A 25,382-nucleotide genomic window follows, 5' to 3' on the forward strand; every position below is an offset into this window, starting at 1 on the left:
TTCTTATCAGCAAAGCGACACATGGAAGAAAATTCATGGAAACGTGTTATTTATTAAAATAATCGTTGCGCTATTTGGTGAGCCACGTGTAATGAGCAACATATTTACGCGTTATTTTTCCGGAATTTCATTACTTGAAAATAAATGTGAAACTAATGACTGCACTTTCCCAGCCTCTCCTCTCTCTCTCTCTCTCTCTCTCTCTCTCTCTCTCTCTCTCTCTCTCTCTCATACACATGATCTGATATTAATTTCTACCTATCTATCTTTATATCTATCTGCAGTGGTGTGATTTCGATATCGCTGTACGTATCTATCCAGAAAGTTGCTTTTCCCTGTTACTCACGGCTCCATTCCAATGTCATCTTTCCTTTACTGGCATTTTCCTATCTAATTAGCGCTATTTTATTCTAATAACTCAAGTCAGCCTATTTCCAACTTTGAGCCCAGTTCTCTTTCATATCTATTCTTCGCGTTTCTCTTTTGTTGTCAAGAACATCTTAAAACATATATTTTTTTTCTTTTTGCGCTCACTAATGCTTTGGCCACATTTACATCCGTCCAAGGTGCGATCTTGTTGGCCGTACGTGCTCTACGAATTCTATAGAGCCCTGGCAACACACCTACGGTCCACTTACGACCAGCATCCTACTGCGCCGTACGGACAACCTGCACTGGCCGTAAGTTGGACTTGCGCCAGTGGCCAGGTATAAATGGACCTATGTTCTATCTACGTATAGTTAACACGTAGGGAGGACATAGAATCTGTTGATCCTTTCACAAATCTGCTGCGCCAAAGCCACGTACTCAAAAAGACGCAGATTCGACGCACGTGTAGGGCCACGTTTTCCCAAAAGTCAGCACGTAGACTGCATGTAGCAGCACGTGTATAAATGTGACCATAGCATTATAACATGTCAACATATGGATCTTTAACCTGTGAGCGCGTATGTTTGAACTTGATCATTTTTAGACCAATATTTTTCAATACTCCCAGTCTCAATGTATCAAAAACAGCTCAATTTTTACGGCAGTTGTGGTGACAGATTTTAATCAATGAGGTGACAATCCCAACTAATCTCCCTCGAGCCCTCTATGTACCTTCAATGCTCTCCGGTCACGGTAAGGTAACAAGGAGACCTGCAAGACTATCTTTCAGGCAAGCTGGGAGGCGATAAGAGATGTGGATGGGAATGGATACTGAATGGTGACTGCTAACATTACAGTACCTGTGCAGGCGTGGGTACCGAAGTAGCGATACCCAATAGAGCCATTCATGTATATGAAGCGAATGGAGGACACATGGAAGAAGGTTGGAAAACATTAGACAGTATGAAGTAGATAAGTTGCTTAAAGTACAACTGCACCATCATGGCCTTTTATATTTACTTAATTTCCAGGACTGCGTCTATCGTTAAATGTGCCTATACATATGCCTGATAACTTATATTTGTCGGCTGGCATAATAATTACATCGATTCATATCAAGGAATGATCAGCGAAATATTCGCGGAGAATCTTTTACAACCATAACTTTAAATAAGTGACAAAGTAACAGCTCAATTGTATCAACCACAGCGATGTGAATATCAATGAATACACACAAACTATATATATATATATATATATATATATATATATATATATATATATATATATATATACATATATAAATATATATATATATATATATATATATATATAATATATATGTATGTATATATATATATATATATATATATATATATATATATATATTATATATATAGATATATATGAACAGTCACATGTGTACATATGTGTATATGTGTGAGTGTGTGTTTGTGCGTGAACAAATTAAAACATTCTTCAGTTTTATCATAAGGTAACATGAAACTTTTCAAATAAGAGTAAAGCAACCTACTTGTCTTTTACCAGTGGTGTAGGAATTACTTAGCACAGATGACAACATTCCTTAGTCCGACAAATCTCATCCACAGTCATACCCAGAAGCTGTCGCAAAAGTCCACACCAAAGGAAACTTCGTGGCTAAGGTTCCTGCTGAAAAACATAAATCTTGAAGATGATCAGCCAGACAAATTGAAGAAATATTAGACACAATCATTAGTGACACCTCAGAAACATGATAAGGGTGGATAATTTATTTATATATCTCGTGGATAAGTTATGAATATCTCGTGCGATGATTCATACAATATATAAATTGGAGCTCTAGTCATGAAAATGTGTATTGTTAAATCTATACGCTTGTCATGCAATATACTGTAAACTACAAAGAGAATATCCATAATGAAGAATCCTATCTCCCCTCATTAACAACTAAAGGTATTATCTTCAAAGGGTTTTTCAGAATTTATGAAATGGAATACAACATCAAGCGTGCTTACCATCTCTAATTAAAATACGAATTATTTGCCGCAGATTACTTTCTTTTCCCAAAAGAGCCTTAAATATGGCAATCCCTATTATTGTTACTCTCTTAACTGATGATAAGTCATAAGAATAGTTTGCCTTGCTTTATTATTTTGTCCGTTTTCAGAGTAAAGTTTGAATTAACCATATGGTAAAGCTCATTGGGCAAAGAAATTAAATCTATAAATTGAGTAAATTTGGTTGAAATTTCAAAATAGCAAAGCAAAAGTAAAATTTCATGGATTAAAATATCAGTAAATGTCCTTTCTGTTTCAATTCAGTGCGAGAGAGAGCCGAGGGAATGTGACAGAGAGAGAGAGAGAGAGAGAGAGAGAGAGAGAGAGAGAGAGAGAGATCAACATTTCAGGAACGTTTTAAACTAATACTTTATTATGCGACTCATTTTCATGGAGTTTACTAGACCGTATAACCTCGTGGAAAGGGGTACCGATGATATAATTTTCATTCTGGAATAGTTCGATTATTTTTTCTATTTACAACTATGCTGAGGAATGTGAGCGAAAGACATTCTAAACTATATCTATATAAATTTGATGAAAATATCATATAATAATATCAAGTCAGTGGATATGAAAACATTAAGTATAAATATTAAAACAATAAATAATAATAAAAATATTGTACTGGATGAAAAGTGAAATCGGCCTAGAATATCAATAGCTTTTTTTAAATATTTAATTTCATCCTCTCTTTCCAATGGTTCTTCTTCTCTGAGATAGTATAGATCATGGAGTATAGTTCGAAAACGCAATACAAAAGAAAACATTTTAAAGGGAGAGAGAGAGAGAGAGAGAGAGAGAGTGAGAGAGAGAGAGAGTCTAAGTAGCCTAGACTCCTTCATTACCATTACTATTTCACTCCCTGTATGTGAATGAGAACAAATTATTACATCTCATACGCAAAGGGTAAGAGTGTGAAGCCTCGTTAGTTTCCAAGGAAAATTAGAGCTCTTTCCTAAGCGTCGCTCCTTAATTGCCCAAGTTACTTTTGCTAAGGTTTGAGCTTTCGACACATGGCACTTGGAAACCTTGATAGTTCGAAGACTCTCTCTCTCTCTCTCTCTCTCTCTTCACAATTTTCGTAATCCCCTTTCATCTCCTTCATCGCCTTCATCATCATCATCATCATCAAACTTCACTTTCCCTCATTCTACAGCTTTTTGCGCTCAAGCTGTTTTCCTCATTTTCCTCCCGTTTTCTTTCAATCGCTTGAAAACAGAAGGGAAAACGAGACGAACCTGGTAAAGTGCTAGAAAATATTTATTACCTGGTTTCCACGTCATCAGATTAGTATTTTAACACGAAGAAGTTTGATGGGCTAATAAACTATTCCCTAAACTCTTAAGCACCAAATTTAATGTAAACACAGAAGTTAAGAAAATGAAGTAAGATACTATTATATACAGACCGACGATTTGCCTTAGTCAATTGGTTCTCCAATTGTTTATCTGAATGATCTTGTACTGCAGGAGTACCAAGGTAACGCCACAGTATGTATCATTTAAAAAAAACAATCAATCAATTAACCTTAACAAAGTAAGAAGAAACAATATTCTTGATTGTATAAATAACATATTTACAATGAAATAGAAATAAATAACGTAGAAATTAAGTACAACATCGGCTCCATTTCAAGCAATCGGATACAAGATTTTCCGAGGTGATAATGGTGAGGTTACTGTTACCTTTGATGGTCATTAAAAACTGTTAAGAATTATAGATTTTTTTTATCTGGCTATAACTGTTAACGAAAATATATATAATACACCAAAAACTGAAGTGATTATCTTGTAGCCTATTCAAAATTCCCTAACTTTGCGGAATTTTGAGGGTACCCTTGAAACTTTGATCATGGATACTATTTTCTTCTGAGCACTTTACGCTTATCACGTTTTCTTTACTTGTAGTTTATCAGTAACGTTACTACCTAAAAGGTAATATTAGAGTACTTTACGCAATCTGTTAAAATGTAAGTTGTTCATCACCCGCACAGTTTTATGTACAAGTTCTTATGCACAGTATATGGAAAATGCAAATTTTTAATTGCATGGCTATTGCACAATTGGAACTTCTGTAGTTCAAGCGAAAATATGATTTATTAATACCTAATACTATCCTCCTTGCATTTTAATACATTTTTATTATTTATTAACTTAATATATTTATTTCGTTTTCAAAAATTAGATCTTTCTGTATTTCCCTTTACCTGCTGTTACTTCTTAATCAACACCATATTCTTTGGAAGCTTGAATTCCAAGTCACCACTGTGGGCTTGTCCCATACGGACAGGTTTCATTTTTCGAATAATAATAATAATATAATAATAATAATAATAATAATAATAATAATAATAATAATAATAATAATAATAATAATAATAATAAAATAATAATAATAATGTGATTGGTTAGAAATATAAATTGTGGACGACAAGATCATGTAGAATGCTAGACTTTTAAGTTCAAATGCAAGTAGGCAAATTCAATTCTAAATTAAGATTTTAAAACATCTTGGAAAAATTATAAAGACAAGTTTGTTAGCCACGTGATAAGAATGAAAAAGAATTATGGATATGTCAGTTGGTTTTTAGGCGTTTTGAATACACACACACACACACCACACACACACACACACACACACACACACACATATATATATATATATATATATATATATATATATATATATATATATATATATATATATATATATATATATATATATACATAAACACATGTATAACTGAATCACGAAAGTTTGGAACGTGATAAATCCATAAACAAAGGTATAAGCCACGAGGGAAAAATAAACAATGGAGTTTCCGCAAGATCTTTCGACGTTCAACGTCCTTTACTTAGCAGATGAACTGACTTACATGAGGAATTGACAATATAAGAAAGGTCGTATAACTGACAGATAGGGATTATAAAGAGATTAGTACCTAGAATCCGACACACCTGGAAGATGAGTAACCTTCCGAAAATAGCATAAACATGGGTACAATTAAAAAAAATAAAAAAATAAATTAAGTCAAATCTGCTCAGACAAGAGGACAAGACAATTAAAGGATTTTTATAGGTGACAGGATCTTAAACATGTTACAAATACAAGGGTCTAAATGAAAAAGGCCACGACTAATATTGAAATTGCAATGAGAAGTAAGTTGTAATAAAGCAGATTCTAAAAGATTTCGTGATAAGACATCTTTTGACCTTGCAATTACTGAACTACCAATCCAGTTTATTTGATGGTTGTTTTCACTGAAATGTATGAATATTGCATCAGATGTTTGCCCAGTTTTGACAGAATATTTATGCTGGCTTAATCTTACTTCTAAGCCCTTGCTCGACTGTCCGAGATAAAATGAGGGACAGTCCATACATGGAATTTTATATCTTATGTTGTTGCTTTCTCTGGGGCCATTTTTTTTTAACATTCCTTTTAGTGTGTTATTATAGGGAAAAACAAGGTTGACCTTAAAGACTTTTAACAATTATTTAATGGTTTCAAATCCGTTAAAATGAGGCAAACTGAGAATGTTCTTAGAATTTTCTTTCTCCGTGTTACTTACACTATAAAACTTTTTGCGGGCTTTATTATAACAAATATCTAATATATGTGAAGGATAACATAAATCTTCCCCTATTTTTCTTATGTATTCAATTTCTTGATCCAAATATTGGGGACTGGCAATGCGCAATGCTCGTAAAAACATAGAAGAAAAAATTGATATTTTCATGTTAAGATAGTGGCCTGAATAGAAATGAACATAAGTTAAGTTGTTGGTCGGTTTCCTATAAATACTGAATTTACATTGAAATGGTTCTCTATGTATCAAAACATTAAGAAAGGGAGGCAATTGTCTTTTTCTAATTCTAGAGTAAACTTAATCGATGGTACCTGGTTATTTAATTTAGAGAGTAAATCATTTACATCAATACCGACAGGCAGAACAGCTAAAATATCATCAACATATCTATACCACTTTACAGGAATATAAATGATATTAGGTCAGTAGTGATTTTCAAAGAATTCCATGTACAAGTTTGAGAGGAGTGGCGATAAAGGGTTACCCATTGCCATGCCAAATTTTTTTTTGATAAAATTAACCATTGAATATAAACTTACCATCACAAATGCAAAACCTAATGAGTGAAATAATATGACTTATTGGTAGAGGTAATTCATGCTGAGTTAGTTCATTACTAAGATGTTCTAAAATAGAGTCTATAGGGACTTTAGTAAAAAGAGAACATACATCAAAACTAACGAATCTATCAGTAGGGCAAAGAGTAAAAAAAAATGGCCCCAGAGAAAGAGAGAAAGCAACAACATAATATATAAAATTCCATGTATGGACTGTCCCTCATTTTATCTCGGACAGTCGAGCAAGGGCTTAGAAGTAAGATTAAGCCAGCATAAATATTCTGTCAAAACTGGGCAAATATCTAATGCAATATTCATTCATTTAAGTGAAAACAACCACCGAATAAATTGGATTGGTAGTTCAGTAATTGCAAGGTCAAAAGATGTCTTATCATGAAATCTTTTAGAATCTGCTTTAAAACAACTTACTTCTCATTGTAATTTCAATATTAGTCGTGGCCTGTTTTATTTAGACCCTTGTATTTGTAACATGTTTAAAAATGACCTCTAAGATATAATTATAGGCTTAAATAAAAATTAGTTGCCTTAGAGATATCTTCGTTGTATATGTATGTTTAATATGTATTGTGAATATGTTTTTGTTTACCAAAGTTCTGAATAGCTGTCACCTATAATAATCCTTCAATTGTCTTGTCCTTGTGTCTGAGCAGATTTGACTTACTCTTTTTTTTTTTTTTTTTTTTAATTGTACCCATGTTTATGCTTGTTTGGGAAGGTTACTCATCTTCCAGGTGTGTCGGATTCTAGGTACTAATCTCTTTATAATCCCTATCTGTCAGTTAGACGACCTTTCTTTTATTGTCAATTCCTCATGTTAGCCAGTTCATCTGCTAAGTAAAGGACGCTGAACGTCGAAAGATCTTGCGGAAACTCCGTTGTTTATTTTCCCCTCGTGGCTTATACCTTTACATAAATACATACATACACAAGTTATTAAAATGCACTTCGATTTGTACTAATGAACCGTAAATGAATGAGAGAGAGAGAGAGAGAGAGAGAGAGAGAGAATAAACACGCTGTCTTCAACAATTAAGTTTCCCATGGAAGCCTTCTAATTTCTACATTCCATTTTCTGTTAATCCCTAGAGGGGGAACTGTCATAGGTCGTCATTGGGCATTTTGGACACGTTGGGTTTAAGGGTAAGTGACGCGTGGACAGCTCTTCTCCTCACACACCAAGGAAGTTACTCAAGGCCCCAGGGAAAGGTGCGGAAGCGAGACTTCACGCCTAAAGCATATCTGGGGATCTGAAAGTGTACATAGGCTGTGACTTTTAAGGGCAAAAGTTGTGCTGCTAAACCACTCTCGCCTAACGATTTGTCCAGAGCTAGACAGACCAAGACTTTTTCTGTTTCTTTTTTTAAACCTTTTTCGGCAAAAAAAAAAGTGAGCAAGAAAACTGGAATGGTGTTGCTCCACATTTAGGAATCCTTATGGCGCGTATGTGAAGAAATGTAAGAATGGTGTGGAAAGTGGCGGGAGAATTCTTACGCACAACTGGCATCCCCCTTCTTGACAATCTGACGTGATGAGCGTCGAAAGCGAGATTTCGTATTTTCCTCTCCCAACTATCTTTTTCCTCTCTCTTTTTTCCCTTTTTCCCCACCCATCTTGTTTTTCAAATGCGGGAATCCAGCATCCATTTGGCAAACATCAGAGGCCGGAGAGAAGAAGAGTGCGAGAAGCATCTCCCGAGAGGGAAGGAAAGAAAGAAGAAACGGAGAAGAAGGAGAAGAAGCTATCTGGGGAAACATGATCACAAGAAAGTTGGTGCAAGTGTCCATAACATTATCCGGATTCTAGTCAGGCATTGAGAGAGGGGGCGTCCTTACACTAAATACCCAATATATATGTAGACCAGAGGACAGATGCCAATAACTTCGTAATTACGTACACTTTCTCAGATATTTTACACTAAGAAATTGTTATAACAAAAAGCGCTTAGATCAGAAGCACTGGTAAATTAGTGTATATGTGCTTGTTGGCGGCCGATAGATTCATAAATAAAGTAAAAATAAATAATCCGTCATTTCCTATTCAGTTTCCTGAATTCAGATGGAAAGATGAGTACTAATATATATATATATATATATATATATATATATATATATATATATATATATATGTGTGTGTGTGTGTGCGTGTGTGTGTGTGTGTGTATATATATATATATATATATATATATATATATATATATAGATATATATATATGTATATATATATAGTACTGGTAAAAGTGTTCTGTAACAACAGAATTCCATCTAATAAAAGGAGCCCATAAAAAACACCAAAATGTAGAGAGAAAAGTACTATATTTCAGAGACTGCTGTCTCTCTCTTCAGGTATATGAATGAGAAAAGTTTACAGAAAAGGTGGTATTTATACCAAGAGATTCGTCCACAAGTAAGCCAATTTAGGTCACCCCCGCTGATAATCTTCTTTTAATCTTCTTAAGCGTTGGTTGAATGAACACTGCGTCGACGATGTCCGATGTCCAATTCCCTTTTGAGATGTTCATTACCTGCTTCTCTTTTATTAAGGCCGATTCCATCATTGATCTTGTACGGCAGTTGCTGCTATAAATTACACGTGGACATATTCCAGTTTATTCTATGGTTATGTTCATTTATATGGTTGAAAATAGCTGAGTCTGTTGTCCATACCTAACTGACCGTTTGTGTTGTATTAATCTCTGGGGAAGTGATTTACCTGTAAATCCGATGTAAGATTGGTCACAGTCCTGGCATGGGATCTCATATACCCCAGAGTCTTTGGGCGATGTCTTTTTTTGTTGGACGTTAATCAGGGATTTGGCTAAGGTATTTGGGTAGGTAAATGCAAAAGGTTGGATTTCCCTCCCAAGGGTGTGAGTTACTCTCTTAATCGTCTCCAGGTGGGGAATTTTTATTTTATTGTTGGGTGTGTCTCTGGTCTTGTCTTTAGGGGGTCGGTATATTCACTACTTTAGTTATCATGACAATACTATCAAAATAGGTCTAGCTAGCAACCTGTTCTTAAGAGCCTTACGAATTTGTTCCCCAGATTTCCTGGAAAAAGAATTTGAACTAATTCGCAAGCAACTTTCATCTTTAAAGTATCCTGACCATATAATTGAGAAAGCAATTCAAAAAGCAAACGTAATTTTCTACCGACCCCCTAAAGACAAGACCAGAGACACACCCAACAATAAAATAAAAATTCCCCACCTGGAGACGATTAAGAGAGTAACTCACACCCTTGGGAAATCCAACCTTTGCATTTACCTACCCAAATACCTTAGCCAAATCCCTGATTAACGTCCAACAAAAGACATCGCCCAAAGACTCTGGGGTATATGAGATCCCATGCCAGGACTGTGACCAATCTTACATCGGATTTTACAGGTAAATCACTTCCCCAGAGATTAATACAACACAAACGGTCAGTTAGGTATGGACAACAGAACTCAGCTATTTTCAACCATATAAATGAACATAACCCAATGAATAAACTGGAATATGTCACGTGTAAGTATAGCAGCAACTGCCGGGTACAAGAGTCAAATGATGGAATCGCCTTAATAAAGAGAAGCAGGTAATGAACTCTCAAAAAGGGAATTGGACATCGGACATCGTCGACGCAGTGTTCATTCAACCAACGCTTAAGAAGATTAAGGAAGATTATCAGCGGGGGTGACCTAAATTGGCTTACTTGTGGACGAATCTCTTGGTATAAATACACCTTTCTGTAAACTTTTCTCATTCCAATATACCTGAGAGGAGAGACAGCAGTCTCTGAAATAGTACTTTTCTCTCTACATTTTGGTGTTTTTATGGGCTCTTTTATTAGATTAGTATTATATAATATAATTATATATATATATATATATATATATATATAAGATATATATAATATATATATATAGGGAGTTTCAAAGAAGTACTCTATGGAGAGGGAGAGAGAGAGAGAGAGAGAGAGAGAGAGAGAGAGAGAGAGAGAGAGAGGAGAGAGACTACGTATAAAGTAATCACCCTCTATTCCAGATGACCGTACTGAAAATCTAATTTATATTCTAAAAGATATTTGAAACTACTCTAAACAATAAAGAGTTTCCTATGTATCCCCAATTTTCCTAGTCTTGCTGGTTCACTCGCCTAATTTTTCTTAAACCACAGCATCAGAAATGTTTCTTGTAACTCATATTGACATTCTAAATATTGCAAAAATACGTTCTCAAGGTTGTGATGTTTGATGCACTTAGCCATATGAAAACAAGGATAAGTTTATAAAATAATAACTCACGAGACGACCAAATACGCCAAAATGGCCATCAATATTTTTCACAGCAATCCCATTTGTTGATATTGCCGTGAAAAATTCTAAAACGACCAATCACTCTGATAAGTTCCCTGTAATGCTTTATAATGTCTTGCTAGTTAGTGCCTTCTTTGAAATTCTGTACGATGCTCAACCTATATAAGAGGCAGATATTAAACTGAAATATTTTGAGCAAAAACTATTCACATACAATGAATGGTTTACCATGTATACATATCACCTATGTCTTTGGTTAAAAGTTGGGTTAACACTGGCTGTGGGCAAAGAACAGATGGATAATTAATATACGTACAGCGAGGCGATATGCTGCTCATAAGTTTTAACTTTAGCAGGAGAAACAATAGTAGATAAATGTATTCATTATATAATAGATTATTGGTATCCATGAACTTCAGTGTTACAAAGTATTGGGAGTATGTAACCCAATAATGGGCCTAGTAGTACGTATGTGGAATATCACATGCCAAGGCCAAGGTCATACTTAAGTGTCAAAGAACAAATCTAAATATAATAACCAGGAACTATTAAAAGAAATATTGTTTTTAATAAGAATTGGTATCCTAATAAAAAAAAAAAAAGGTTGGGGGGCAGAAGGTTTGAGAAATAAGACGACACAGTCATCTTCCTATCCACCCTTTAACGATTGAATCAAGGATGAACCTGGTGAAAAATCAAGATGTCTTTTTTCGGTTCTCTTTCTTTTCTGTTATAGAAGACTTCATTTTTAGCGGGTTAGGGGTTGCGTAATAAACAGCTTCGAACCACGTCTAGGAACGCAACAAACTTCAAATTTTAAAAAATCCAGACTTTAAAACAACAATTTGCTGATATATGAGAAGCTCAATGTCTAATTCGTAGCCTCAAAAAGGAAACAATTTTCTTTGGATCATCATAATGCCACCATTTGTATTCCTACAGAAAAGAGCGAGCTATCACGTAATTGATTAACTGATCGACTGATATCTATAGACTACCGTCAGCTATCCCCTGGTCTGTCGGAGGAAATATACATCCTAGTTTCTAGATTAAAAGCGCTTACTACTAAAATGATGGATTAAAAAACATAACCTGCTTATTAAGCTGATATCTGGGTTCTTGCTGCGAAACAAATAAGTGAAAAACAGTTCAAGGGAGATTCAAAAGAACGGTAAAAGCAGCGGAGAGAGAGAAAGTCCTTTAAGTACTAAAGTAATTAAAATTAATGTTAGCACAGATAGATATTTTCATCAGACTTACAAAGGGTGGCTCCATAAGGTTTTCAACAAGTCTTGAAATGACATCGCCAGCTTAATACAAACCACAAAAGTCAACTAACTACCAGGTAAATAATTCACTGATTTGGCTAACTAAGGCACGAAGGACTTTTAGCTCATCCGGCCCCCTTTGCCTAGGATTTAAACCTGAGACCACTCATCTGGTAGAGAAGGAGGCCCATATATATATATATACTACATATACTATATCTTAATCCTCTGGCACCCACGGGATGCATAGGGCCTCAATGAATTCACGCCATATGTCTCTTTCCTGTGCCATCTCCCTGCACTCAACCCAATTCTGAGGTCCAACCTCCCTCCGCATTGTCATCAGCCACGTTTCTCTTGGTCTACCACGTCCTCTCCTGCCCAGCGGCTTCCATTCAGGTACATCCTGGACTATCTCATCTTCTCTTCTTAAAATATGCCCCATCCATCTTGATAATCTTACTTTATCGTTCACATTGGGCACCTCTGCCACCTCGCGAATTGCCGCATTTGTTATATGATGCTGCCATTTGATTCCCAAAATCCTTCTCCGTTCTTTATTCTCAAAGGCTAGAAATTTTGCATCAGTTGTCACAGTGCTGTACCACGACTGGTGCCCATAAGTTAATATTGACCTTACAAGTGAAATATATATTTTGATTTTGATGTAAACTGATATTTGATTTGACCTCCAAACTGTTTTTAGCATGCCCATTGCTTGTTCTGCCCTCCCCATTCTCTCCCTGAATTCTGTACCTAGTGATCCATTGCTGGTAATAATGGTTCCCAAATATTTGATAGTGTCTGAATTGGTTAATATTACTCCTCCAATAAAGCAGTTCGTCTGATCACCACTTTGAATCTGCATGACCTGTCTTACTCTGGTTGATCACCAATCCAACCTTTCTCCCCTCCAGTACTAACCTATCTATCATTTCCTGCATTTCAGCCATTGTAGAGGCAATTAGAACTATATCATCTGCGTATTTAAGATCATACATACATATATATATATATATATATATATATATATATATATATATATATATATATATTTATATAATTTACATATGTTTATGTGTGTGTGTAGTAGTAGTATATATATATGGGCCTACTTGTCTACCAGACGATGGGTCTCAGGTTTAAACCCTGGGCAAAGAGGGGCGGATGGGCACACCCAACTAAAACGCCCTTCGTGCCTTAGTTAACCAAATCAGTGGAATCATGTAAGTATGTATATATATATATATATATATATATATATATATATATATATATATATATATATATACGTATATGAATGTATGTGTGTGTGTGTGTGTGTGAAAAGTGATTTGGGCGATGGAGACGTAGAAGGGAGAGAGGAATTTCGATGTGCTTAAAGGAAATGATGATATGTGTGAAAACGAATCGTGAAGTATTTGTCGATCGCAGCGATGGTAGAGATCTCATGATGGCGAAGATGCCGCAACCTTTCCTGCCTGACATCCATCCATCATCCAGGCGGACAAGCTCTTCATCCATCCACCCCAACCGTCATCTATCAATTTCCCTCACCCACACAACCATATCTAAAATTCCTCTCTCTCTCTCTCTCTCTCTCTCTCTCTCTATGTTTATAGCATATATATATATATATATATATATATATATATATATATATATGATATATATATATATATATATGTGTGTGTGTGTATCACATATATATGCTATAAACAGGGGAGAGAGAGGAGAGAGAGAGAGAGAGAGAGAGAGAGAGAGAGAGAGAGAGAGATTTCAAATTACAGTTAAAAGTCAAAAGATAGAGAACAATAATACGAAAGAAGTACTTTAATATCGAGAGAAAAAGAAAGAATTCTGGATAATTGTGATGTGGTCAGGTAAATACCAAGGAACAGGAACAGACAAGGAACACTCGAGTTGCGTAGTAGGCTCTAAAGGTGAAGATAGACAGTTTGGATAAAAAGATAGAGATCGCAAATCCCTAGGAGACATATCCGATCCCTCCCATTTAAGCTGTCAACAGAAGGACATCGCAGCAAGACTTGTGACTCGAACATCGACGTTGTCACAAAGAGAATATAAACTTGTCAATAATTGATTAGCCTTCGACTGCTGTCGGCTGGTATCTGACACAAGAGAGGAAATTTGTCTCTTTCTGGACAGCTGAGAGACTTAATCCCGAAGTGGGAAAGAGGTGAATAATAGATGTCTTTGTTTATATATCTTGATACATTTGCTATTGTCACCTTAAATAAAGCTTTTATCGTGGGTATTCTTAGCGCAAATGCCTTTTTTTTTTTAAATATAGTAGAATTTTTGATAATCTTATCTGGCTTTTTGTATGAAAATTTATATGAAATATAAATTTTGTCCTGTTTATTTCTTGATAAATCGCGTATATATTTATTTTTATGAATTTCATATTATTGTTATTATTATTATTTTACTATTATTATTATTATTATTATTATTATTATTATATTATTATTATTATTATTATTATTATTATTATTATTAATGCCGCATGCAAATTAATATCATGAGCATAGAATTCAATAAATTTAGGTATGGATTAATCCAGAAACAACAAATAAATAAACTGCTAAAATCAAACAAATATACAATATAAAACAGCTAATGAATAATCTGTATCTCATTGCTTCGTCGAAAGAATACTAATTTTACAGTAGGAATTTTATCTCCCCCATTAAAAGAACTTATGAAAATCCTCCACCATGGAAACAATGTGGCTAAACAAATTAGGAATTATATGTTACTCGAATGGATTTTGTTAGAATAAAGTTATGACGACACTCAATTATCTTGAGAGTAATCAAGTATTTTGCCTCCTTAATGAAGGATTTCAAGAGAAAAGAAATTAAATTTTACAGATGTATTTTACTTGAGTAAAGCCGTTAAGAAACTGCTGACATATCCTTAAATGTTTAATGAGTCCGTTTCCACACCATGAGATTTCGCAATTAGAAAACTCCGTCCAATTTCTATTCAGAATAGACGGAAAAAGCTCTCGTTCTCTTTTTCTTCAAGAGCTTTCGTTGCTCGACCAGTAACATATTGCTGAGCTACCTTTTTGTTTGAGTAAAATTATTAATAGAAACTACAACATTCTTCTTGTATACACAATCGTTAATCTTATTGAAAGGTGTAATGCTGTTCCCGCATACTTGCTCAAATTGCTAATCTATTTCATCAAACTAGGAGATCAACTCTTACTCAGTATATAACTCCTTCTAATAATGATAATAACCACTTCTTGAGAGTTCCTTATTGTCAAACACAGCAGACTTATGTGATATTTAACAAGAACATATAGTACTGCAAATATGTAAGAAAATAATAATCATCGTCGTAACTCTTCTCATTGTCGTTAAATTCAAATATACGTCACATGGGGTGCTTATTCTACATAACTACGAAGAAAATGTGATAACGATTTCGAGTAATCACAAACGTCGTTGTTATTGTTGTTACTAACGTTATTATATCAAGCCGGTTCTTATGCTAATACGGAATCTTGCTCTTAAACAGGCCCCTAAGAAAATGTGTGTAATCGAAAGCGACTCACAATATAATTCGCACTTAGCCTGATTAGCCTATGTTCAGATCTAAAGGCACCATCGATGATACGAGATGCTCTTTTTGAACTTTAAAGTGAAAATATTGAGAGAGAGAGAGAGAGAGAGAGAGAGAGAGAGAGAGAGAGAAACTTTATAGTAGTAAATAGAGAGAGAGAGAGAGAGAGAGAGAGAGAGAGAGAGAGAGAGAGAGAGAGAATTGGCAGTTGGAAGGACCGCTGGCTGACCCCCATCTAGTGTGACCGTACATCCAGCTCTGTCAGCTAGTAACGGGAGACTGCTTGTTACCAAAACTGGAAAAACAATAATGACACTTTGGCCATTACCCGTTCTTTCACTTAGATGACAATTGGTCGATATCGACAAGTAAATGTCGGTTGTTCGTGTAATGAAAGAATGACTAGAAACCACGGAAATTGTTACTGTGGTGATACTATCTTGTTAACATTTGCTTACCTGACCAAGGTGCTTTCATGCTCGTGAATGGTATCGAATCTTTATCCATTTGACAGTCTTACGGAGCTGGCAAAGTCACCTCCAACAGCCTGATGAAGACAAGAAAACGAATCAGGTATAATGGGAGTAGAGACAACATTCCAAAGTTTTCAGTAGAAGGAAGAAAACAAGCCCATGATTACTTATTTCCACTTATGCTAAAAAAAATTTTAGTACGGTTTTATTTCTAAACATTTGAAGTTTAGGTAATATTACTCATTACAACAGTAAGTCATCCTATGTGATGGTGTAAGATACTAGCCACCCACCGAGTGAAGATTTGGCACATACGCATGCGCAGCTCGTGACTGGAACTATGGCTGCATGTTTCCACGAACTGCCTGTTCATGCATTACCCAGCAGACGTATAGAAAGCCTCTAAATACATAATTAAGCGTTGGTTTTGTAAAAGTTTGCTTGAAAACATATTTTTGCTGATCTAAAATGCTTACTGTGATAAATATTCCAACAATTTCTCCTGTATCATATTTGAATGTTTGCATATAAAAGAACCCTCACACCTTATATAAATCATAAACGAGAGAGAGAGAGAGAGAGAGAGAGAGAGAGAGAGAGAGAGAGAGAGAAAACGGCTTTACTCCGGTCATGTGATCGGGAAGTCTCCTCGCGAGGCGCCGTAGGAGATCCGGGCCTTCTTTGGTACATGAGCAAAAACTATACGAGCAAGGAAGCAGAGAGAGCATTATTAAAGAAAAAAAAAGTTAGCACTTTAGTAACGCCATCTGTTTGTGCTCTAATAACCTAATTCAGAAAAATTACCATACTGCAAAAATGGAAAATTTATCATTCTTTTTTTTTTTTCCTTTCTTTTTTGAGGCCTCGCTTGCCTACTGATTTGGCGTCTATCATTAGTACTATAGTGGTTCCGTGATCTTCAGCAACAATAACTTTTTTATCTCATTTTCTACATGGTAGTCTCCTTGACGATAGGAATTAATCCCATCAAAAATCGTTTTAGTAAATCCATTGTACTACATCGTTATGTGTGTCTACTTCCCCAAAACCAACGTGAAACACAAAACTCGAACAAATGGCCATACAGTATCTCGAACATAAATTACTTGTTAAGAAACCAGATAAAATATCAAACCTGACTAAACTATATCCGACGACTGTAGAGAATAGGTAAAAATTATAACGATTAAAACTTACTAGCTACATAATATAATGATAAAGGAAATTTTATCATCAGTACTGCAGCAAAAAATATTTTCATAAAATTCATCTCTCTCTCCCTGACAGCTGCTCAAGTGAATATGTTTTGTTGACCTACATTTTACACTGCTGTTAATCACCCTTCACAAACACACGCACACACACAGTATAGTCATGTCTACATAGTTTTTACAGAAACGTACTGGTATACCCATACTAGCCTAAATATTTGATACAAGTTCCTAACTTTTGAAAACCTTTCCTTGTTACCCGGTATGTATCCACCTACTCTTCATCTCATTTCCGAGGTGTTAGTGCTAAACATGGCGGATGCTCAATGGGACTCCGTGCTTAGTACCAGCCCCTCGGGAATCAATGCTATCGTTCGTTAATATAATAGGAGAAAATAGAAATGGGTGTATATAATACTTCGATCCCGGAGGGGATAGTACTAAGCACGGCGTCCCGTTGAGCTTCTTTGTAACTACTAGCACCTCAGAGGAGACGCGTATAGTTGGCTACATACCGGGTTAATACCGCATTTCCCTTTGTTGAACACAAACTAAATACGGAACACCATTTTAATGTTTCAGTTAGAGCTCTGTACAGACTGTCGTTCAAGTGACAAAGAATTCTTAAGGGTTTATGCGTCAAAGTTGTCCACACGCCCCTCGGTTACATGCAATCACCACTCCTAGGTCTAGGTCTAACACTCTGATCATTAGAGAGATATCTTGAATTGAGTATACCTTGAAAGAAATGGTTGCATATATATCTAATTAGTTTCATCATGTGGTTGAGTGACTGTGCTCTCATAAGATTTTATAACAATGAATCATTTTCACGTTTCTTTTTCAGTAGAAGAGCAAAACATTAATAGGCCTAGGCCTATGTTCATGAATGGATTAAAAAGCATTTAGGTTGATTTCGTACGTTATTTTCGCATATATTTGAGTTCAATATTTCGTCCTTTTGGTCCTTTGATAGCATCTTTGTATGCCTAAATCAGAGAAAACTGGCATCTGCTGACAACACTCCAAGACCGTAGGTTCACTCACTTCGTTGCTCAGTACCCGCCGAGGATAACTGCTGACCCTTAATTAGTACTTCAGGTACGCTATAACTCATCTAAACAATAGAAACAAAACGAATTACCTGTTGCCAATCACTTGTGTATGAAAGTGAGTGGAGTTTTCTCCTGTCATATATAAAAAACAAAATTGTGGGGGCGACACTCGCCACCGCCGACATGACAAGTCGATCACTTGGTAACAACCGAATTTCCCTCCAATTAGTGACGTCATCCCCAGAGTACCAGAGCCATCTATTGGCGCTCTGCCAAAACAGCAGCAGCGCCACTTCGATTTCGCGTTTAACGTTTGATCTTTCCTATTTTTCTGCTATTTTGTTTGGCATGGTGTAAAGATGACCACCAAGGAGAGGAAACGATGTATGTCAATTAGGATTGGGAGATGGTGGGGGAGGGTGTTGGGTGGTCGTTACGGTCGTACGAGACAGACTCATGACCGAAGTTTCTTCAGAAAGGTTAGACGGGGGCAACAGACTTTTGTTGTTTGAGATTTGGGTCGTGCGAAGAGTAAAAGCAACGAGAAATTGTTACGCGTATGCGTGACGATGTGCGTTTGTGTGTGTTGATGCCCTAAACTTTAGGTACGGTCCTGCTCACATATGGTACTATATAATTATATTTGAATCTAATTTACCAATTTCTCTGTACAGCTGCTATCAGCATCGTTGAAATTCATTTGATCTACACTTGCAGTTGGAAGATGCTAATCTTTCTTGTAAATCGGTCATATACTGGGATTTGATTTTTTCCCTCTCTTCTGAAAATGTGTGATTGCTTCGTGTGTGTGTGTGTGTGTTTTTTTTTTTTTCTTTTTTTTTTTCTTTTTTTTTTTACAAACCTTTTTTCGACTGCTCTGTAAGAGTTGCTTATTTACACATGAGTAACTGTTTACTTGCTGAACCACTACTGAGGCTTTTGGTATTCTATATCATTACTAAATCCCTTTATGAGTGCTTTTGAATGCATGCATGCACATTCTGAATAATCGTCTTTGCCTACCCTTATGTGAAAATTATTTTGAATAATAATGTTAACTAGTTCTACATGATGGAAAGTTTTGGATATTGGTTCATTTGCTTTAAACAAAGTTCATCTTGAATAATTCTCAATTTGCTTTATCGTTTAGAAAAACTTAAGCTAGTTGTTTGAATGTTGTCTTTAATAAGTGTCAACTTATTTTATAATAGGGATATTTAGAAGAAAAATGTTAGCTCGTGTTATATTTAAACATTTGTTAAAAAAAATGTCTTATGTTTTTCTAAAGGTCATGAAATGAAACGGTGATAATTGCCTTGTGCTCGCTATTTTGAAAAAGTTCGCTTGTTCTATCTGAAAGTAATTTTAAAATATGCAGTATTTTGATTGGTGTAAAGTTTATTCGGTATATATATTATTTTGAATTATGGTAAGGTGTTAGAGTGCTAAAATTTTTATCAAAATGATTTGAGTCACAGCACGAACAAGATTTACATTCGGATTATTTTAAACAAAAATGTTAACTACCTCAATATGAACCTAATTATGACTCATGACATAGGCGTTACTTTGAATTAGAGTGATAGTTCTCTCTATACATCTTTCACTCTATATAAGTGCTATTTAGTGTTACAGTTATGATAGTTGTTATGAGTGCTATTTTGAATTACAGTTATAACTAGCTCTATATGAGCTATTTTGAATTACAGATATAGCTAGCTCTATATGAGTGTTATTTTGAATTACAGTTAAAGCTAGCTCTATATGAGTTATTTTGAATTACAGTTATAGCTAGCTCTATATGAGCATTATTTTAAATTACAGTTATAGCTAGCTCTATATGAGTGCTATTTTGAATTAAAGTGATAGCTAGCTCTATATGAGTGCTATTTTGAATTACAGTTATATCTAGCTCTATATGAGTGCTATTTAGAATTACAGTTATTATAGCTCTATATAAGTGCTCTTTTGAATTGCAGTTATAGCCAGCTGTTTAAGAGTGCTATTTTGAATCACAATGACAGTTAGCTCTATATGAGTCTAATTTTGATTACACAATGAGAGCTACCTCTATGTGACTGTTACTTAGTTTCACAATGACAGCTAGCACTATATGAGTATACTTTTGAAACTCAGTGATAGCTAGGTCTATATGAGCGACATTTTGTATCATAGTTAACTAGCTGTATATGAATGCTATTTTTGAATTCTGAATTACAGTTATATGACTGCTATTTTGAATCACAATAACAGCTAGGCCTATATAAGTGCTATTTTGAATCACAATGACTGCTAAGCCTATGTAAGTGCTATTTTGAATCACAATAAGAGCTAGACCTATATAAGTGCTATTTTGAATCACAATAACAGCTAGGCCTATATAAGTGCTATTTTGAATCACAATGACTGCCAGCTCTATATACTAAGTGCTATTTTGAGTCATAATGACAGCTCCTCAATAACAAAGTTATTTTGAATCACAATGACTGCTAGTTCTATGTTAGTGCTATTTTGCGTCATAATGACAGCTCCTCAATAATAAAGTTATTTTGAATCACAGTAACGGGTAAGCTTTGTATGAGTGTTGTTTTGAATTACAGTTATAAACAGTTATAACTAGCTCTGTGGAACTGTTATCTAGAATCACAAGGGTAGCAATAACACCCGAACTCTCCCACTCTGGTTGTCATGCTACTTGAAGCCTAGTTCAGCTTCCGTCGTCTTCATGAGGTATTCCAACCACGACTCTCCCGGTCGTCTCTGGCTGCCTCCTCACCTGACCCACTGACTTCCCTTTTATCGTCTATGCTCTGTCGCTCTCTTTCCTTACCCCTATACGTAAAGGGCTAATGTCCTATGTGAGCACCCAAATTTCTTAGCTTCTTCTCCTAATGTTCTACATTGCAGTCTTGCGTTTTATAATGGCATTTTTTGGACCTTTTATATATGGCTTATGTTGTACCTAGTGAAAAAAATACCTCTGAATCAAATTTCCTTCCTTTTAATATCAAAATGAACTTTTTAAAAGTTTTTTCTTTGCTGAGTACTAACAATACTCTTTTTTTCAGTCTTATCGTTTTCAACACAATTCTTAAATTTCATGTTTGAAAGACTAATGCACCATGTCATCTATAACGCCTCTAATGTATGTTTACCTTTAGGGGTTGCAACAGTGATTTCTGGTAAAATTCATTCATCTACAGTTTTCTTATCATATGGGAGCTTTCCACTTACAGTGTGTGTGTGTATGTGTGTGTGTGCGTGTGCATACACACACACACACATATGTATAAACATATATATATATATATATATATATATATATATATATATATATATATATATATATAAGTCATATCACATTACCGTGATTCATATACATATATCGAGCTACAATGTCCTTTAATATCTAATTCGCTCTACCTCGGAATTAATATATTTTCATATATGCTTAACCGAAGGGGAATTTTTTCTCGATAATAGATTTACCTGTACTTGGGCGCGAACGCAGGTACATTATAAATCCAGGAACGTCAGTGGAAGCTATAACCACCCAACCACCTGGATTTATAATGTACCTGCGTTCGCGCCCAAGTACAGGTGAATCTATTATCGAGAAAAAATTCCCCTTCGGTTAAGCATATATGAAAATATATTAATTCCGAGGTAGAGCGAATTAGATATTAAAGGACATTGTAGCTCGATATATATATATATATATACACACACACATATATATATATATATATATATGTGTGTGTGTGTGTGTGTGTGTGTGTGTGTAACTACAGTAATATAAATAATCAAACATTACCATCAATGCGCTTAAGGCAAATATTACTCAGAATCATGGGATTTCAAATTCAAAGAAATTCATAAAATTTATCACAAATATTTTCTGTAGTATATTGCATGCAATGTCAAAGTAATTTATTAACACAGTCATCCAGCATATATATAATCAAAATCAATCGTTAATGAATAAAGAATAAAAATTATAAACCACGAAAACTTCTAAACCGGCAATTAAAACATGCATCTCAGGCAAGTGGCGTGCGGATGGACGTAGAGCATTGTGCTCTGCAGATTCACAGGCAGAGGCGTAGACGGCGACGGAGCACAATGGGGAAGATAGAAGGAAGATTTTAAAGTTACAAAAATTGTCCGAACTAACTTCACCTAGCTACCAACAATTTCACGAAATTGCCTTGAACAGGAAATGATTAGTGAAATAGCTCACGGCGACCCAGAAAGTTGAATACTAACGGTGCACTGAAAAATACCGCCATCAGTAACACTTATTTCTCACCCCTTCCAGAAGACATTGCAAAGTCCTTGTTCCTCATTCACCAACAGGTATTACATTTAGTTGGAATTCAATGGCACAATACCTAGACTGGCTCTGCAGCATAGGTGCAATAACAATTTCAAAAGCTGGTAACTCTGATCATCAAACGTGACCAAAAAAAAAAAGAAGGAAAGGAAAAATGCCAGTTACGACTGATATATCATTGGTTATGAAGAGTGCATCGGTCCTATATAAATATTCATTGAGGTTTCTATTTCTTTTGTAAGAAATAGAAACCTTTTGCTCACTTTCTCTAACTGCCCATCCCCAACCCCCCCTGCTCTTCACATACCCACATCATTCCCAACACACTCTTTCTCCTTCTACCTCATTATCTCACTGAAATTAATTTCAATCGGCCCACAGCCGAGGAACCGAGTTCGACCGCCGAACTGGGCTAGGAAAAAACACCATGGTATACGTTTCTTTGCAAAGACAGAATGATCTGAATGATTTATACCTGATTGCTAATCGACTGCTGTGGGTGTCAGCTGGACGAGGGGCGGGACGTGGGAGACAGAATAACCAAGACTTAAAACATGCGTAGAGCACTGTTCGTAATAATGTAAACCATCATGTCATTATTCTAAAAAAATCCGATGGCCATCGATGACGTAATAATTCTTAACAGCAGCTTGGTGGGACAAGTCATACAGATTCTCTCTCTCTCTCTCTCTCTCTCTCTCTCTCTCTCTCTCTCTGAATAAACTGAGTAGAAGGAACTTCAGAAAAGTAATTAGTCTCAGTTCCAGTCACATCTGCAATGTACAGATCATCACTGCGATGGAGGATATGAGAATAAGTAAATTAAGATCATTCTTTAGCTTTCTTTGGTTATTGTTTCTTTTCCAGTTCAAACAAAATAAGAAAAGTCTTGGAATGACAGCAAAGCCTAGGAAGAAGAAGAAGAATTCTATATAGATGATGACAAAACTCGTACAAATCCCCGAAGGATTCTATTGAATTCCTTCGAAAGGAGCGTAGTAGTGGCCGCAATTTGGATGAAATATGTCCACCGGCTCCCACCACCTCCCACAAGACCCCTACCGAATCCCCTTCGCCTCCCCACAGGGACTTCTACCGTGGCCTCGCTTCTACGCGAGAACTGGGAACAAAGGAGACAGAGAGCAGAGTGGATAGGAGGGGGAATGGGGAAGAAAGTGAGGGACGGGGAGGGGATGGTGGTAAAGGAGGGGGGTGCTATATCCATAATGTATGAATCTTTCAGAAAAGATGGATGCTATGCAGCATTTGTGGACGAACTTATCGACGAGCTAAGCTCTCTCTCTCCTCTCTCTCCTCTCTCTCTCTCTCTCTCTCTTGCCTTCTTAAGTCCTCTAATATAACATTTTTTTATCCATCTAAAATAAAATATATATCCATATACATTTTAAATACAGGCGCGCGCGCACACACACACACACACACACACACACACACACACACACACACACATATATATATATATATATATATATATATATATATATATATATATATATATATATATATATGCGCATACACTACTAATCCCACCCGTATAACTACGAAAAAAGCCATAGACCTTTCTCCTTTTACAAAAAGAAACGTACTCAAGCAAAACAGTTAGCAAGGAATTAAAATTTCCAAAGTTTGAACAGCTGAGAGAAATGTGGCTCCACAGAAGAAATCAAGCGTCATGCATACAGTCATTCTCTAAATGTTGAGTTTAGGATGAGCCCCTTGTGCAGAACACTTTCACTATACTGTATGCGCGAGAAATTATATATATATATATATATATATATATATATATATATATATATATATATATATATGTTTGTGTGTGCATACATACTTATATACATACACACTATACATATACATATATATATATATATATATATATATATATATAGATGTGTGTGTGTGTGTGTGTGTGTGTGTGTGTGGGCGAAAATATAAGAGACAGATGGATAGATTTCATAGCATGCGTCTGGGGTTAGACGTGCTGCTGGTGATCCATCTGTGTATAAATAGGAAGTGGCTATTGGCTATTGTTGCTGAAGCTTCCTGAACACCTGGATCATTTCTTTTCCTGAGAGTCACCCACTGTTAAACGAAACGGTGTAATATTATTTTCTACGTCTTTGAGCAGTGAATTGTGTACCTGATAGTTGTTACACGGCTGATGGGAGTCAATGGGAGTCAAAGCTTGGGTTGGAGCAGGGCTGGGTCCATGAACTTGATCTGAACAGAATTGCATAAAACCGGGAAGCCGACCCTGGGGACAATCCCTCGATAGAATGATGCACCAGCGATATATATATATATATATATATATATATATATATATATATATATATATATAATATATATATATATATATATATATACATATATATATATATATATATATATATATATATATATATATATACATATATATATATATATATATATATATATATATATATATATATATATATATAATATATATATATATATATATATATATATATATATATATATAATATATATATTATATATATATAT

General features: G+C 35.3%; 1 long non-coding RNA gene across 1 annotated transcript in view; it reads right to left on the reverse strand.

Moving 5' to 3' along the window:
- Nucleotides 1-18,718, reverse strand: part of LOC135226445 (uncharacterized) — a 67,296-nt gene extending 48,578 nt beyond the window's left edge. The window contains exons 1-3 of the long non-coding RNA XR_010317227.1: nucleotides 18,589-18,718; nucleotides 16,219-16,307; nucleotides 1,904-2,037 (exon numbers count right to left, since the gene is read on the reverse strand). This is a non-coding gene — a long non-coding RNA (uncharacterized LOC135226445). The remainder of the gene's footprint in view (nucleotides 1-1,903; nucleotides 2,038-16,218; nucleotides 16,308-18,588) is intronic.
- Nucleotides 18,719-25,382: the final 6,664 nt, after the last annotated feature.

Source organism: Macrobrachium nipponense, chromosome 14, assembly GCF_015104395.2.
Source record: "Macrobrachium nipponense isolate FS-2020 chromosome 14, ASM1510439v2, whole genome shotgun sequence".
Classification (NCBI taxonomy): domain Eukaryota; kingdom Metazoa; phylum Arthropoda; class Malacostraca; order Decapoda; family Palaemonidae; genus Macrobrachium; species Macrobrachium nipponense.